At 41.2% G+C, this 16240-nt stretch overlaps 1 protein-coding gene across 4 annotated transcripts in view; it reads right to left on the reverse strand.

Moving 5' to 3' along the window:
* Window positions 1-16240, reverse strand: part of kcnab2a (potassium voltage-gated channel subfamily A regulatory beta subunit 2a) — a 92266-nt gene that overhangs the window by 69028 nt on the left and 6998 nt on the right. Inside the window, exon 2 of one of the 4 annotated variants that reach the window (XM_051947780.1) lies at window positions 15631-15909. The exons of 1 other annotated variant lie outside the window; for it this stretch is intronic. The gene's annotated coding sequence lies outside the window, so the exon portion shown is untranslated. Of the gene's footprint in view, window positions 1-14420; window positions 14526-15630; window positions 15910-16240 lie in introns of those variants that run through there. 2 more of the 4 variants (XM_051947782.1, XM_051947783.1) reach the window with 2 other exon arrangements.

A 16240-nucleotide genomic window follows, 5' to 3' on the forward strand; every position in this document is an offset into this window, starting at 1 on the left:
ACAGCAGGTTTGTGCTTTAAGTCTGAAGTTTCAGTCAAAGTAAGTTGGTTATGGTGGCCTGCAGGTAAAACACAGACATGGTTGGAGCAGCTATGGTTTAAGTCTGGTGTTTCATAATAATAATAAGCTCATCAAGGTTCTGCACTGAATTAGACAAATATGTGTTCTTTGATTCTGTGCTTTAAACTAATATTGACGAATATATAAGAAAATTTCTTAAGTATGACATCAATATATTCAGCAAAAATAAGAATTTCAGTATGCCTCTACACTTGCAGATGACATTTAAGAAAATATCAAACCTTCAATACAGACAAACATGTCTGTTCTTTTTTTCTGTGCAATAATCTTTAAAGGGAAAGTTTAACAAAAACTGCTCCAGCGTGCAGAGACTTTTACCTTAACTTGTATTTCTTAATTATTTTAACCTGCCTCCTCTCATTCTTGGTTACAGTATTTATAGTTTATCCGAGCATGCAGGTAAACCCTGTGGTCCTTTCTATGTATGTCAGTGTATCACAATATTGCGACAAACCGGCATATTACACACACAGTACAACTACCCACACACCAACACTCTTCATTCACACAGTTCATGCTTCTTTTCCCACTCAGTGTGGTAATATTGATAAGGATGACCAATGCACTCAGTCACACAGTTCATACTGTACATACATACACATTCAGAACAAGCAGCATTTCCTGTGCATGGATTTGACAGATTGGATTTGTGTGGAGGCAGCCTTGCCTTGGTTTTAGTGGTGATGTTAGGGCTGTAGTTAACCAAAGAATTTCTCGGTTGACTGTTATCATACCTATATAGCAACCAATCGATTGGTCACAGCGACAAAAATAAATAAATTCTGAATTTCAGATGAGCTAAATAGCCCACAGTGCATTGAGTGTAGTCTGCCTGTTAACCTTAAATTAATTACAAATAAACATGTAAAGCTAGTATTTGCAGCAGAAATCATTGTAACAGAGATATTCTACACTAAAATGATGACAACAAACTTGGAGCTGATCAGCATGCGCTGGCAGACTATATTACAAAATTTGAGAAAACAAATAAAACAATATCAACTCATGATCCCAGCACTAAATGGTAAATGGTAAATGGTCTGTATTTATATAGCGCTTTACTATACCTGCAAGGTACCCAAAGCGCTTTACATGATACATCACATTCACCCATTCACACACACATTCACACACTGATGGCGGAAGCTGCCATGCAAGGCGCTAACCACGACCCCATCAGGAGCAATTCGGGGTTAGGTGTCTTGCTCAGGGACACCTCGAACACGACGGGGCGAGGATCGAACCGGCAACCCTTCGGTTGCAAGACGGCCACTCTACCCACTGAGCCATACTACTACTGTGGAATATAACACAGACAGGGTCACCTACTGCAGCTACTGAGCTGTGATGTGCACAAAATGCAGCCACATTAATGACTCCTTTGCCACGGTGTCAATTAGTTTGGAGCAAACTCAGAGTAAAAATCCAGCAGGTCTAAAAGTAAAATAAGTCAGACCTAGACATCTCCATTACAATGGACACATTCAAATCTGGGTGTTCTCACTGGCTGCTCCATTAAACTGCACTACTGTGCACTGCACTTTGACTCACAGGTGTCTCAGTAGTGTGTGGCTGGCCCCAAAGAATGAATCACTGCAGGTTTGTGTTCTATTTTAGCTTCTTGACATTTTGTGGACAAGTTGACTACTTTGTTTTTGTTGCTGCTGTTTATTTACTATTTACCTTATCATAGACAACAGTGAATTGCAAAGTGTGCCTTTTCAGACATTCTATTGTCCTTTATTCATTTTGCTGATGTCATTATAATCTAGTATTGATGTTCCCTGATATCACACAGTATTATCACAGTTGTACACATTGATGCCCCATGTCTGAGAAAAAATGTGAGCCCTCAGGTCTCGTTTTGTTTGGGGAGGGGTCAGCAGATTGTTCATCCGATAAGGGTTGGCCAGTTCCCTTCATTGATCATAAATGCACTGTTGACATACTAATAAAGTACTTTTCTAAACTGTACTACTTTCCTGTGGGAAAGGAGCAAGAGTAGGCAGCTTCTTAAACTGTGGGCTGTTTAGATCATTTGCTGTTAAAGAGATCAGGCTGTGTCACAGCATCCTTCTCATACCACAATGCAGATGCCCACTTGTTACACAGTAACAAAAGGCATCGTGAAAAATTCTGGGTACACCTAAATGTCACATCAAGCCAAGCAATGTAAAAAATAAAATAAAAAAATAAAATAAAAATCAGCCTGGAGCTCAGACAAATGTCAGTAATGCTCCATCATGGGACTATGACTTGGATACTATCAGGTCTAAAACAAATACAAATCAAAAACACCCATTTAGACAATTTTATGACATTTCTAAGACTGTACTATAATTTCAGCTTTAGAATTGACATGCTGCTTTTTGGTTTTTTTTTTTTTGTTTTAAATGAGGAGAAAACTGAGTTGCTTGAATAAACTTTGATGGAAACGTGCCTGACAAAAATGACCAGTGTGGCTTCAAGCTCATGATCAGTGTGAGCTCCAGATGGCTGATTGACCCGTTCAGTGTGAGCAGAGCAAAGGTGCGGTGTGACAGCAAACAAATTACAAAAAATCAGGTCACCTCTACTTTTAAGACTAATCCTTTCAAGCATGCTATGGCTGACAGGCAATGACTGGTGCGCTGCCAAAACTGTACAGGTGAAGCTCATGCTGTAGAATTTCCATTCAGGCTGTGACTACATCAACATAAATAGATCATTTTGACAGCATGTGTTTGAATCACAAGGTGTACTAGTCCAAGAAAGACTCCTATCATGCTGAACATCTTGTACTGGATGATTCACGGTCAAAAAAACACGTCATTATACCCCTTCTTGAGTCAGTGTATTTCATACAATGAGCCGCTGTTCCAGTCTGTCCAGCTATTGTACCGTCTGCTGTTTAGATGATAAGGCTCAGGGTATACATATATGCAGAGCTTTATGTGAAAATCCAGCTACACTAAACAAAAAAGGCAAACCAGTGTTTCAAAGTCAACAAAACAGCTGCAAAATGCAACATTTGCTTGCAGCGGTGTAACAGAGGTTTCCCCTAATGGTAAATGCACAGTGCATGCAAAACATCAGCGGTTTATTTAACTGACTGACTTAATTTGCTTGTATTTTAGCTTCTGTTGCTGCAGTACAGTATATCAGTGAAAAGCAAATACAGTTCTTACTTGCTGAAAAAGAAAAAATGAACCAGGGTTGATGACTGTGTAGTAAAAGTCCTTCAACTCTTAAGCATAGTAGAGTGTCCATTGTGAGGATCCAATAGCTGATCCCATTAGTGTCAGTATCATTCTTGTCTGCTAATTGATCCCTAAATCACAATTAAAGTCATCAATTTTTTCACAAACATGATTAGAAGAAGCTACATTCATACATATCATGTAAACTTAGCGAACACTTCTTTGTGGGCCCAATGAAATTAAAACAGCACATTTTAAATAGTAGATTTTTTAACTGAAAGAGGTCTTTATTCTCACACACATACACACACACACACACACACACACACACACACACACAAAACGCTACTTGAAAAGATTCAACATATTGGATTCCCAAGTGGGTGCAGATTTGCTAAAATGCTATCGTAACCTATCCCTCGCAGAGAGTTCTCTATCACTCTGGGCTATAAGCCTCGCTTTGCCAGTGTTACTTTGTATGGTGCACAGCGCGATAACTCATGGAAATGTGAAGGATTACTTCAGGACATAGCACTTACTTCATCACTGAGCATATTTGTGTCAGTTTTCTACTTGCTAATGTCTGATTCCACTGTGAAAAACTACAACCGGTGTTTTTATATGACTACTGCAATAATAATGGACTACAATTATATAAAAAAAATGCACGATTTAAGTCACATTACATCAGATAACAATTCAGCCCCTAAAACAAATACGTTTATACTATATGACTCATTTTCCACAATGATTCTCTGTATGTGATGGTTGGGGAAGAAAAGGCAGCTAAAAGCATAACCGATAGGCTGGGCGATCCCACTAGCACGGTGAAATGTGAAAATTTATACTGAGACATTCCCTAGACTATAATAATTATTTTTAATAATCATTGGTAATAAAAAATGGTGGGTTTGTGTTAGGACGATCCCTCATGCCGAGAAAAATACATGTTGAAAAGCAAACAGTGATGTCAACAAAGAAATAACTGTTGGCAGACACAATTAAGTCTATTCAAGTCCAGCTGGGCTCCATACTGTGTCTTTGAAATGGCAGAAAACCCTGAAGATTTGTGGAACACAGACAATCTGCCTGTCTGACTACGTGCGATTCAAAAAGGCTTTAAATGCCAGCTGAGGAAGGTTGCGGCCTTTACTGTGGTTATCAGCTGTGAGACAGTGACAGTCTGCAGCATTACCTCCTCTCTTAGCCATCACTGTGAGCCCAGGATCAGATGCACACTAAAGACAAAATCCTCCTGTATACAAGCATGAGGCGCACGGGTTTCCAATCCTCTGATCGCATACATGTGTGCACATCGGACACACTCATGGATGACTTGGCAGGGTCACTTTCAGCGCACATTCACACACACTTACACACCATCTCAGGAGGACGCTTAGGCAGCTGCTCGGTTTTAACAAAACTCTCCTCCTTATATTGGCTCCAGAGTGGGAACATCCTTTACTTTGTCACTAGCATTTGTACTCCAGAGGGCACAGCAACTAATTGCTTAATAATATTACTCAACATGCATAACTGAATAGGCCTAAACACACAGCTAATGTAGCTCAAACAGCCGGTTACTGGTTTGTTTTCTGTGTGTTACGGAAGCGGAGAACAGCTTTCAAACTGAATTTGAGTACAAACACAGGATCTGCAGTGCAGCAAGCACATAAAATACACTGACCCTTCTGCTGAAAGTAGGACAAACTTAATGGCTACATGCAAGTGCCCACACAATGACCGCATGGTAGTGTATGGATCCATCTAACCATGCTCCAACATCAAGGCAATCTGACTTTCTATAGGAAGGCCTAAGGACGACTGACACCATTTGTTCATCTCCCTCTTCCTCTTCCTGTAAATGCACTCACATTACATCACTCTACCTACACAAATCCTTAGTGCTTGTGCAGTCGAGCAAAAGAATATTGCCAGGTTTCCTGAGGCATAAAGGGTAAACATCATGCTGTTTATTCATGTCTACATACATGCCGTTGGCCTGCCCACAGTCTGTGCCACAGACAATAATTGTAGAAGTTCAACTGTTTGTTTACCAAGTCCCTGAGGCAACAGCAGCAACGTTCTAAGACGAGAGGGCCTTCGATGCGTATTAACATAATGGCACTTGCTTTGATCCTGTGTATCAGTGCAATGTGTCCAGGTGTTATGATGAATCAACGTCCTGTCTGTACCGTTACGCTAATCTCGGTAAACTGAGGCCAACAGCTACCATGAAGATGTGAAATGTTGCTAGCAGCAGTGCTGTAACATTAAATGTGTGCATTTGCCTGAGGTCAGATGTTACTATTCTATTACAGCTTCATCTTCTCAGGAATAGGGAACTATTTCATTCAGAGATTTTACTGATAAACCGCTCAATATTATGCTATTGCCATTAAATAATGTTACTGCTTCTGTGCCGCATGAGTCTATGTGGCCTGAGAGACATCTGATTCATGTCTTTTCTCTGTGTCATTTGCCCTTTCAGCCTCATATATATACAGTAAGGAAACCTGGAAAATTTACTGAATTATCAGTTTTCATCCATTAACATACATGCAGAAATCACAGGTTCAGCTTTGGAAGAGGTTTGGCTGTTCAATTAGCAGTTTATAGTTTAGTTTAGACATTAGGCAATTCCTTTGATTATTTCTTTCACCAAAAAGGAAAAAAAAAAAAGACGTGCATTTATCCAAGTGCCCACAGGTGCAGCTTAGATTCGTCTACATCTTTCAGAGAGACAGCGCACCACGGATGGGTAGTTTAAGAACAGTCAAAGTTGAAAAACTGATGATTCTTTCTGCTTTACATCTTCAAATGGTGTAATATTGGGCATTCTTTAAAGATAACGTGCCAGCAAGTTTTGGGGTTCTGGGTGCTAGAGTCATTTTTTAAATAAATCCCAAACTTGTTGCTAGCTGCAAACATTGCTTTTCTATGTTTCTTGACTTTTGACTTACTGGACTATGTAATGAACATATGATAAAAGTATTTTGCAGACAGTAGTTTTGGTGGATATTGCGCCACTATTTTTCATAAAGAGTTTGGTGTCACAACATGACATTGTACAAGGTAATCGCATTCATAGGCAACAATCTCAGAACTCCCCTCTGGCCAAACCCTCAGTGTATAAATAATAGTGAAAGACGTAGCAGGCATAAGGTTCTGTCTCATGTTTTCAAATCAACCTATCTCACTACCTCTATCTGTCTCCTGTCGCTCTGACTCCTACAGTGATGTCCATCTGTCTCCCAACCTGTTTAAAGAAGCCTTTTCTTGAATCTCTGCCCCATCACTTCTATTTAATGAAAAATGCATCTTATTTTATGCCATATTTGTTCGATTACTATTAAAGATAGTCCATTTGTCTCTTTTATTTGTCTATATTTATAAATAATCATATTATCTTTGAAATAAAAATACTAACTTTCTCCCTGCTTGTGATTAGATAAATTAAAGCACAATCTGATGCTGAACTTCTTGCAATTAATTATAAATACATCCAGACAAAAGTAAAAATACAAACACTAGAGTCCAAGATGAATGGGACAAAACATTTTTTTATGAAATCTATTTTTACAATGTAATATCTAATGACCAAAAGCCATTCTGAATGCTGGTTGTCTTTGTCAACACTTCTGAGAGAAGGATATCGCAATTTAGTTTGAATTGTGTGGTGAATCCAGTTTAACATACATCTGTGTTGAAGGTGACACTAATTGTAGGAATTAAACTGAGGATGGCCTGTCAAGATTTAAATATGGTGCTACCAATGATTTACATTTTTTAATTACAGGGGAAAATGGCAACAAGACAGCTGACAAGATAAAGACTATCTGTGCATATTTAAAAACACTTGTCTGACACCACCACCTCCACACAATACATTTCAGTAAAAACTTTTCTTTCACAACCCTCACAAGACAAATTGCTAGCTGCACAAAGGTATATAACATATTGTCCGACAACTAAACGGATTATTGACTTTGAGAGAACAGCACAATGTTTTCAAACTAAAAGGCAAGCCATGAGTATGCAAACAATACATCACTGCTATGTAAGAGCAGAGATATTCTAAAGTGGTTTCAGCAGGTATGGCTCATTAAACACTGATGGTGTTGGACTTAAGCAGCAGATAAACACGCTGGGTCCCATTCGTGTCGAGGAAGACAAGGTTACAGAGACCAAATCATCATCCAAGTTCAGTGTGGAAAATCGTCTACCTGTCCAACAGCTCCCAGGTTGTGGTATGACATGCTGATGACTGGGACAGAATTTGACATCGACAGCAATCTGCCCACGCTGCTCTGGAGGGGGTGGGGATATATTTTTGGCAAGCATTAGGCCGCTTGGTATCAAATGAGGATTGTCGGAATACCACTGCTCATATAAACATTATTGCTAAATGAGTTCATCTCTTCTTTGCTACTTACTTCAGGCCATTTCCTAAACATGGCGGCAACTTCAGTATAAGTAAACTGTCACTAAGAAGCACATTTGGGATGAGGCTGATTGCTATGTCAGTGTGCAAATATAAAAGTCAGACAGCACTTTAATGTATAAAACTGTTATGGAGGCTAAAGTGAACTTATTCTGCATTACAAATAAGTTGCACCCAAACAGAGGTTACTACAGGAGCTATATAAGGCTAAAATGAAGTGAAAATCCCTGATTCAAATCCTTGTGACCAAAAACGTGTCAGTGTGAAACTATTACACAGCAGATGATCACTGTCACAGCAGGGGCTGACTATGCACAGCTCTGTGAGAGTTTCAGGTTTGCTGCTTCCCTGTTGCACAAACACTGAGGAACCAGCATGTAGCCGGTGTGTGAATTGGTCTTACGCCAATTCATATGTGGATGTGACAAGCATGAATTGGTCATATGAATCCATTCATACGAAATGCAAGAATGAATTGGTCTAAAGCCAGCAGGTAGGGCTATTTCATGCTGGCTGCGTTCAATCATCTACAAAGGTCGTGTGGCTTGGCATGGAGTAAACTGTATAGGTGAGTATCTGAGCTGATGCCTCTGTGGATGCTTGCATGCAGCCCAAAATTTCTGACTGAACTGTACGTGCCACAAATACACTGAATGTCTATTCTCTCCTTGAAACAAAATGGGTGCTTTTTTGGGATGCACTTTGTGGTTCCTGAATTTACTGCATCGGTGCACATCCAGAAGTTCTACAGCACAGTCTGTACTTAGCCGCTGTACTTTGCTGCTAAGATCTAGAAGTTTTTCTGATTTACGGAAATGGCCACAGCTGCCCAAAGTATTTATGTGACCTACTTGGTAAGTTTGAAATGGGACGTACTGATGGTAATGGTGCTGTTCTTAGTAAGTGTGAATAAAAGATAACAGCAATAATTACTATGCTTCTATTAACCAAAGGTCCTGTCAATAACAAAATTACTTGCATGGTAAAGGAAAAAAATACACCTTAGCAGGTCAAGAATTCTCTTAAGTCTGAAGGTGTGTGTTTTTATTTGCTAACAATAAAGAGAAGACTTCATAACCATAACCTCAGAGGATGAATCACAAGATGCAAAACTCCTGATGAGGCTCAGAAACAGAAGGGGCAGGCTTCAGGTCACAAAATCTAAAAAAAAGAAAGAAACGCACAAACAAAAACAAAAAACTCTATTAATAGGGTAGAAAGAATAAAGCTTGGAGAATGAAAGGAACAGCTCATGATCCAAATTACCACCTCATCCATCAAACATGGTGGTGGTTCTCTTCTGGTTTGGTCATGTTTGGCTGCCCATGGATCTGGCACACTAGCATATTGATGATTTCACCGCAGATGGAAGCAACATGACAAACAGAGGCATAGTGGAGAATTTCATGCTTAGATTCAGCCAAATAGATCAAAATTTGATTGACGAGATTTTGTTCATTCGGCAGAACAAGAGCTCTACCAGGTGACGAGGTGGAATATCCTCAACCGGCCAAGTCAATCTGTCTGATTTCAATCCAGCTACATTCCACTTGCTGAAGAGCAGACTAAAGGCAGAGAAATGTTTAAATATAAAGCAGTAAATACAGCAGATGCTCTAAAATAGTACAAAGTCAAGCAGGATGGACAGTTTGAACGGAACGGTGTTTACATAAGCATCTCGTCATCAAATCAGGTCAGAGAATGATCCAAAAACTTTAAGACACCGGGGCAACATAGAGGTTGAAGAATCAAAGCGGCTGCTCCAGCCAACAGTCATCCAGATAGGCAGGCAAGCCCCTCAGCATATACAGTCACAGTGTTTCATGTCAGATCTGGATAAAAACTGGATATTTTCGATGTAAAGCCCACTAAGAAACTCTGCATCGCATTCAAAGACTCCTTATTTCATTGTGCTCAAGTTCTTATTTACCTAAATCCTGTATTTTTTTATCTATAGGTCATCAAAATTCAAATAACCTTCCAAAATTTTGTCACAGTATTATTTTAAACAAATGGTTAAAAATAAACTATCACCTAGATACTGAAATGAAAAGAAAGCACATAATCCACCTTGTTCTGACAGGCTTTGTTAGTATGTTTTGAGTGCATTGAATACATACTAACAAAGAGAGATATGCCTATTGGCAGGTTTGTCTTCTTTCCTTGTGCTTTTTTTCTCTCCATTTCCCTTTCCATTAATCTATTTTCACCCTCTCCCCTTTGTCTGAAATCTCTGTGCCAGGTCAACCCGTCCCCTGCTCTCATTACAGCACAGACAAACAAGGACTGACAAACCTCTAACAGAGAGATAGGTTTTCATTTATGCATTTTCAATATTTGTTTTTATCAATAATGAAACTTAAAATGTGCCTGATCTATTTATAGAAGATTTGTGCCCACTCTTCCTTGTCATCCTTGTCATCCTTGTCATGCGTGAGCAGAATTCAAACGCCTTGGATTCTACTCAACCCATTTTCCTGAACTATATACCTCGTCTGTTTTGAGGCTAACTAATGTAGATAGGCCATATACTTTTTAAGTCAGCGGCTGGTCCAACCCACATGTGCTGTGGCCAACTGGAGGACCCTGGAGCAGAAGGTCTGGCTGAGGGACGCGTACAGAAAAAAGGAACGGGCAGTGACATCATTTAAGGCATCTGCTCTCTTAACACGTCTCCTAGTTTCCCAAAGACTCTGCACTCATTTTTGCACATCACGTTTAACTAACAACAAAGTTAGCTCGCCAGCAGGCCATCATGTTGCCCTTAAAAAACAGCACAATGTGGGTGCAAAGCAGTGATCTGTATAGTAGCAAGAATGCAACATAGTGCTGGAGGTTTGCAAATGTAGCAGTCAAGAATCAGCAAAACAACAAAATCAAAAAGTGCTCATGGTTTAGACCACTGTCTTCACATCAGTCTTAAGTATTTGCAGCAAATATAGACATGACCCCAATAACTCAGCCATCACAAACGGCACGATGGCTCATAAGTCACACACACGCATCCGCCACCGCAGTCAGCGCTAAGTCATTATTCACACCTGCAATACTGTTGCTGTAATTCACATGGACTGTCTACACAGTTCTGCAGTCTATCGTGATTAATGTGGCTGTGTCTTTGTCAATCGCTCCAACACTCACAAATCACGTCTGGCGCACACACACATTACTTAAATCCTTGCAGAAAGGAACATGGTACCATAACCAATGGTGAACATGCTAAATCTGTCTAAGATCAGGGATCATCAGAGAAACATCGAGAGGGGAAAAAGTCCCACTGTCAACAACACCGAACAGCATGACCTAAAAGTAGCCTCGATGTGTGAAAATGTTTGCTGTTCTATTCAGGTCCATCAGTCCGTGATGTTTGTGGTCAGTGCCAAGAAGAAAGCACCATGCAGACAGCAGGTTACACTTTCTTGCTTGCATGTGAAGTATTTTACTGCTTTACAGGACAAACAAGCCTCCTCAACAATCAGAAGACATCAATAAAAGTTTTACGAGACAAAACCTAAGAGGAAAAAGCAGAGGCACTATTTTGTGTTGCATGTATCCAATCAAAAAAGCTTGGCTGGCTGCATTGATAAAAAAAACTATGAAATACATGATATCAGTTGTAATACATTGCATATTTGCTGGAGGTGGTTGAAAGCGCAAGACCACATGTGTTTTTAAAATATGAAGCAAGGGCAACCACCAGTCTCCACCAGCAGTCTGTGAGCACTGACAGGGTGGCAAGAGTCCAGGCCTAGCTGAGAAAATGAATGAGGAAATAAGCATATTTTTTTTAATTATAGTAACCGAATTAGTGCCCAGTCCTACGCATGATTATTACTTTGCTAACCAATCAATTGGCCAACTGTCATCCACAAATATATTCTTTTGTCCATTTGTGCAATTGTACTGAGAACACTGAGCAGCAGCACTTTCACCACCAACAACCATTTTAATCACACTTAAGGCTGTAAGTTAAGCTCTTTATTAGCCAAGCGACACATTAGCCAGCATTGTGTGGAATTATTCTGGTGTAATTTTCTCCATTACAGTGATTTATTACATTTCAAGGACACACAATAGACACACAATACCTGCCACAGAGCAAGGGCATGCTAAAGAATAGTTCACACTGACCATTAATGGTTCAAGAATCTAACGTCACTCGCCACTGAAAGCATCTGAAGACGACCTTTTGGGAGATGCAATTTAAATCAGCAGCTGTTTAGGCCCAAGACTGTGACCATGAAGGAATACGTAGCAAGAAAATGGCATTTTGAAAAGCAAACTTCAACTTCAGCTGCTCAGTGTTCTCTTGAAGGTTACATCTCATGGAAATAAAAGCTCACAAGCCTGCGGTTTGTCTTCTTCTATAATCACATTAGGTTGAGGAACCACATCTAGAACGTAGCTACACCTTTCTGTCTTATCTGAGACAGAAAGAGCAAGGCTGTTAATGACAACGTAGTCCAAGCTGGAGGCAGAGCTGTCAAACTGGAAAAAATTAAAAGGAAATGCATAACAAATAATTCTTAGGTCTGAGCAGATTTCCTGTGTTATAATGCCATATATATAAAATGATTCAGTCAAAGCAATAAGCTTAAACCATTAGTATATGTGTAGGATCAACAAGCAGGTTTTCCTACCACTTAGGACCTGGTACTGAGACAATGTCAATGTTACAGCAGTACCAGACCAGATGTGGGACCCAAGAAACCAATTCAAGTGCTAGAACGGTGGGAAAGTCGTTTCTCTCAGGGGGACGCCTGAGTAGGCCAGATCTCCAGAGAATGCCACAGTGTGCATCTTCAGACGGGGACACCCAGAATGTGTATTCAGCCACATTTTTGGCTGTGTGACTGGCTCACACTCCCACTTGCCATTAGATCTACAAATAACCAAATGTCCACCAGAACCACGGTGACCAGCTTTGGATCCTGTAGGAAGTGGGAGAGAAATCTTCACAGTCACATCTCTTGCAATCAAATCTTTCTTTGTGGCGTTTCCCTCCCTATCCTGCCTTATGTTGATGTACACATATGGAAACTAGGGCTGGCCCGAATAGTGGTTTCTGGCCTCCGAATATTCGGGCCCTATTAAAGACAAATATCCGGATATTCGTTCCGCCCCGTAACCCGCCCCGTAACCCCCCCCCCCCCCCCCCCGACCGGGAAAGGGGGGGGGGGAGGGGCGTCGTCGTGGAGGTGGCGGTGGCGGCGGCGGAGGAGACGGGCCGAATATTCGGATCCGTTCGTGTGGTTCGTGCGGCGGCGCAGCAGCGGCGGCGGAGACGGCCCGAATAGTCGGATCTGTTCGTCTGGTCTCCCGGGTCCACATAAAGACGGTCCTTCCTCTGTCCATCCCAATGTCAAAGTAATGAAAACAGGTTTTTTTTTACTTCAGTGGATTTATTCACTGTTAAACTGTGACAGCAGTCCAGTTCTTAACACAACTAACATAACCAGAATCCTCTCTTTTTTTCTACAACTAGATTACAAACATGTGGTTTAAAAAACAGGGGGCAAAGTAAAGTTGTGATAAATTTACAGTTCCTATGTGTTTGTGTGTCCACGCATGTGTATCTGTGTGAGTGTAACGCCCCATGGGATATCCAAAACAGGGCTAATGATGCTAGGCAGGCCTCTAAATCTCAACTACAAAATGATTACTGAGCTCACTCTACAAAACACCCCCACCAGACCATCCAGCAGACCATGCTGAGAAAACTGTAGAGGGTCAGGACCTACATTAGTGATAAGGCTGAGTGAAATGTCACAGTTCTGCCATTGGCCGCTGTCAGCCCTTCATCCGGTGACTCCAGATCTTACACACTTCTCATCAGTCCTCGTTTGGCACAGCTGACGCCTTTCAGTAATGCTTGTCAGTCCTCCTTCAAATGGAGTACAAATGCACTTTAACCAGCATTGCGGTCTACACGCTGGATGCATAATGAAATTCATTTTTTGAGATGCATACAAATTCTGCTTTTGTGCTGCTTTCACTGCTTAGTAGGTGTAGTCATAGTGGCCAAGCTTCCATACAACTCTAAAGCTATCTTTTTTACAAATTATATCTTGTGTACTTTACATGTTTAGAAAATAAACCAAAACACTGTCGTTTAAGAGTCAGCTGTCGACACAATGGAGCCATTTTTAATGACAGCTGTGCCAGAAAAGTTTCCCAATATGGCAGAAATCAAAGACAAAATATCACTCAGAATGAAAGGGGATGGTAAAATGTTGTGTATTATGGGCTCAGCTTTAGCTAAAAACTGAGTTCTGTTTAACAATATCCTGCTCTCCTCATTAATGCTATAACCTACATCAGTACTAAGATGTAACTCTGCTGCTACTATGAATGCTAAGGACAGGTGTTTGCCTAACACATTAAAACCTTATAGGGAATAAATGATCTGTGCTTTTCTGTTGTAACTTGTTTTTCTATACAGTGACAGCTCAAAACAGCTCACTTTGAAATCAGCAGGTCGAGGATCCTGCATAATCACAGCGTGATCAGAGAAGCAATGATACCTTTGTTTCTAGAATAACAAGTATTAGGCATGACATCTTATCAAAGCACTTCTGGAAATCACAGATTAATCAAACACTTCTTTTGTTACTGAATTTCATGCAGCATTTATTTCAATTCGGTTTGTTTGAAGTATCATTAGTATTGCTACACTCCTGTCAGCGACTTTCCCGAAAAACAGAATAACAACAAACCTTCTTCTTCTTCTGCAGTGTCACACCACCACCTGTCTCATCCGTCTCATCCAAAGAATATATGCTGAAAATACAACTTATAGACAGCAAGCTCTCTTTGAGCATTCTGCAACTCAAGGACACAGACTGCAGACATTTCAGGAAAAGTCATGCTTTTCTGCAATACAGGCGTAGCAGGCAGTGAAAGGACACACCAGCACATGAATCGGTGGGGTTTTTTTCCTGCTCGTTACAGAGCATTCAACAGCTTACTGCACCAAACTGAACCCCTGCAGCCTGCCTCTCCTGTGCTTTCTTCTTGGACCAGAGCCCATGGGCAGGCAAGCACGCACAAACACATGAACGAACGGACACACACAAAAAAAAATGCACAAGCACAAACAGGCATGCAGAGATACTGGCCCACAACAATCAGCCTCAGCATGAACACCTACACACAAACACACACAAATGACACGGTAACACATTCGGTCAGGCACAGATGACTGTCACAACCTCTCAGCAATACGCATCACAACATTGCGAGAACAGTTAAAGCCTCGCTTCGGGGTGGCGCTTGCTGTGGCAACTGCAACAGATGGAACTGCAGCAGCAGCAGCAGGGCAGGTAAGGTGAAAAGGAATCAACCCTCCTGTGTGTATGCGCATGTGTGTGTGTGTGTATGTGCATTTTAGTGCGAGCCTGCGCCCATGTCTTTCGCTTGACTATTTTAAGGTAGTTCTTTATAAATCTTAGAGCATGGCCACATCTTTGGCAAGAATTCAAAAGGACAGAGCATGCATAAAACATGACAGACATTCAGACAAAAGGAGAGTAATGGGGTAGGGACAGAGGAGAGAGAGAAAGACAGAGCAAAATACATGCCAGTATCATAAGGTATGCAAGGACGGTTTCCAATGCAGCAGTAGCAGCACTATCAGCCCTATTGACAGCTCTGAGACACTCACAGATCTGGAGGGGTAGATATGCTACCTCGCTAGCATAGTGTGCACAATGTTAAATGCTACTGCATACAGACAGTATGGCACTTGCTCCCCTCAGGAACAGACAGGCACGATCATCTCGACTCTCACTGACAGAACAAAGTGAGAGGAGAGCGGCAAGAGAGAGGAAGAGAGAGCGAGGGGAGAGAGGGAGAGAGAGAGAGAGAGGAAGAGATACCAAAGACATGTAGCCTGAGACCTAGCGATGATGTTCTTAAAACACCCACCTCAGTCTGTTGCCGATTCCTGACGCAGTGAGCAGAACCAGGGAGTAAATGCAGAGCACAGTAGCTTTGATGGAGGAGCAGCAGCCAAAAATCCAAGAGACTGAGCAGTAGAAACAGACAGAGGAGAAGGAGGAGGAATGATAGAAGACTGGTGAATGTGAGATCCTGTGTGACCAAGATTATGTGTCTGAGTGAAGATGGGCATGTATGTCTGACATGAGAACAGGAGACAGAAAAAAGTGACACAAGACAGACAGAACAGGGACGGGGGATCAGGGGCTGAGGAAAAAAAAAGAAAGAGACGGAGAGAAGAGACAGAATAAATGTGTGAGCTCACTGAGCAGAGCAGATGCGTTAAAGGAAATGCCCCTCCCTCTTTCCCCTACACTCACACGCAGACACACATATCTCCCCATGCACTGTCAGCATTTGAGTAAGCATGCATTCAGTGAATCAGAGTGAGCTGTAAATGCTGAAAGAGGGTGGGCCAGAGGACAGGAAGCATGAGTGTAAAATTTAAATTCAATGACAAGTTACTCCCGTCTCGCATGGTTTCCACTGAAAACTGGCTCAACTTTAATTGGCTGCACGGCAAGTTGAAACTTCTCAG

The sequence above is a fragment of the Acanthochromis polyacanthus genome, chromosome 5 (genome assembly GCF_021347895.1).
Source record: "Acanthochromis polyacanthus isolate Apoly-LR-REF ecotype Palm Island chromosome 5, KAUST_Apoly_ChrSc, whole genome shotgun sequence".
Lineage (NCBI taxonomy): Eukaryota > Metazoa > Chordata > Actinopteri > Pomacentridae > Acanthochromis > Acanthochromis polyacanthus.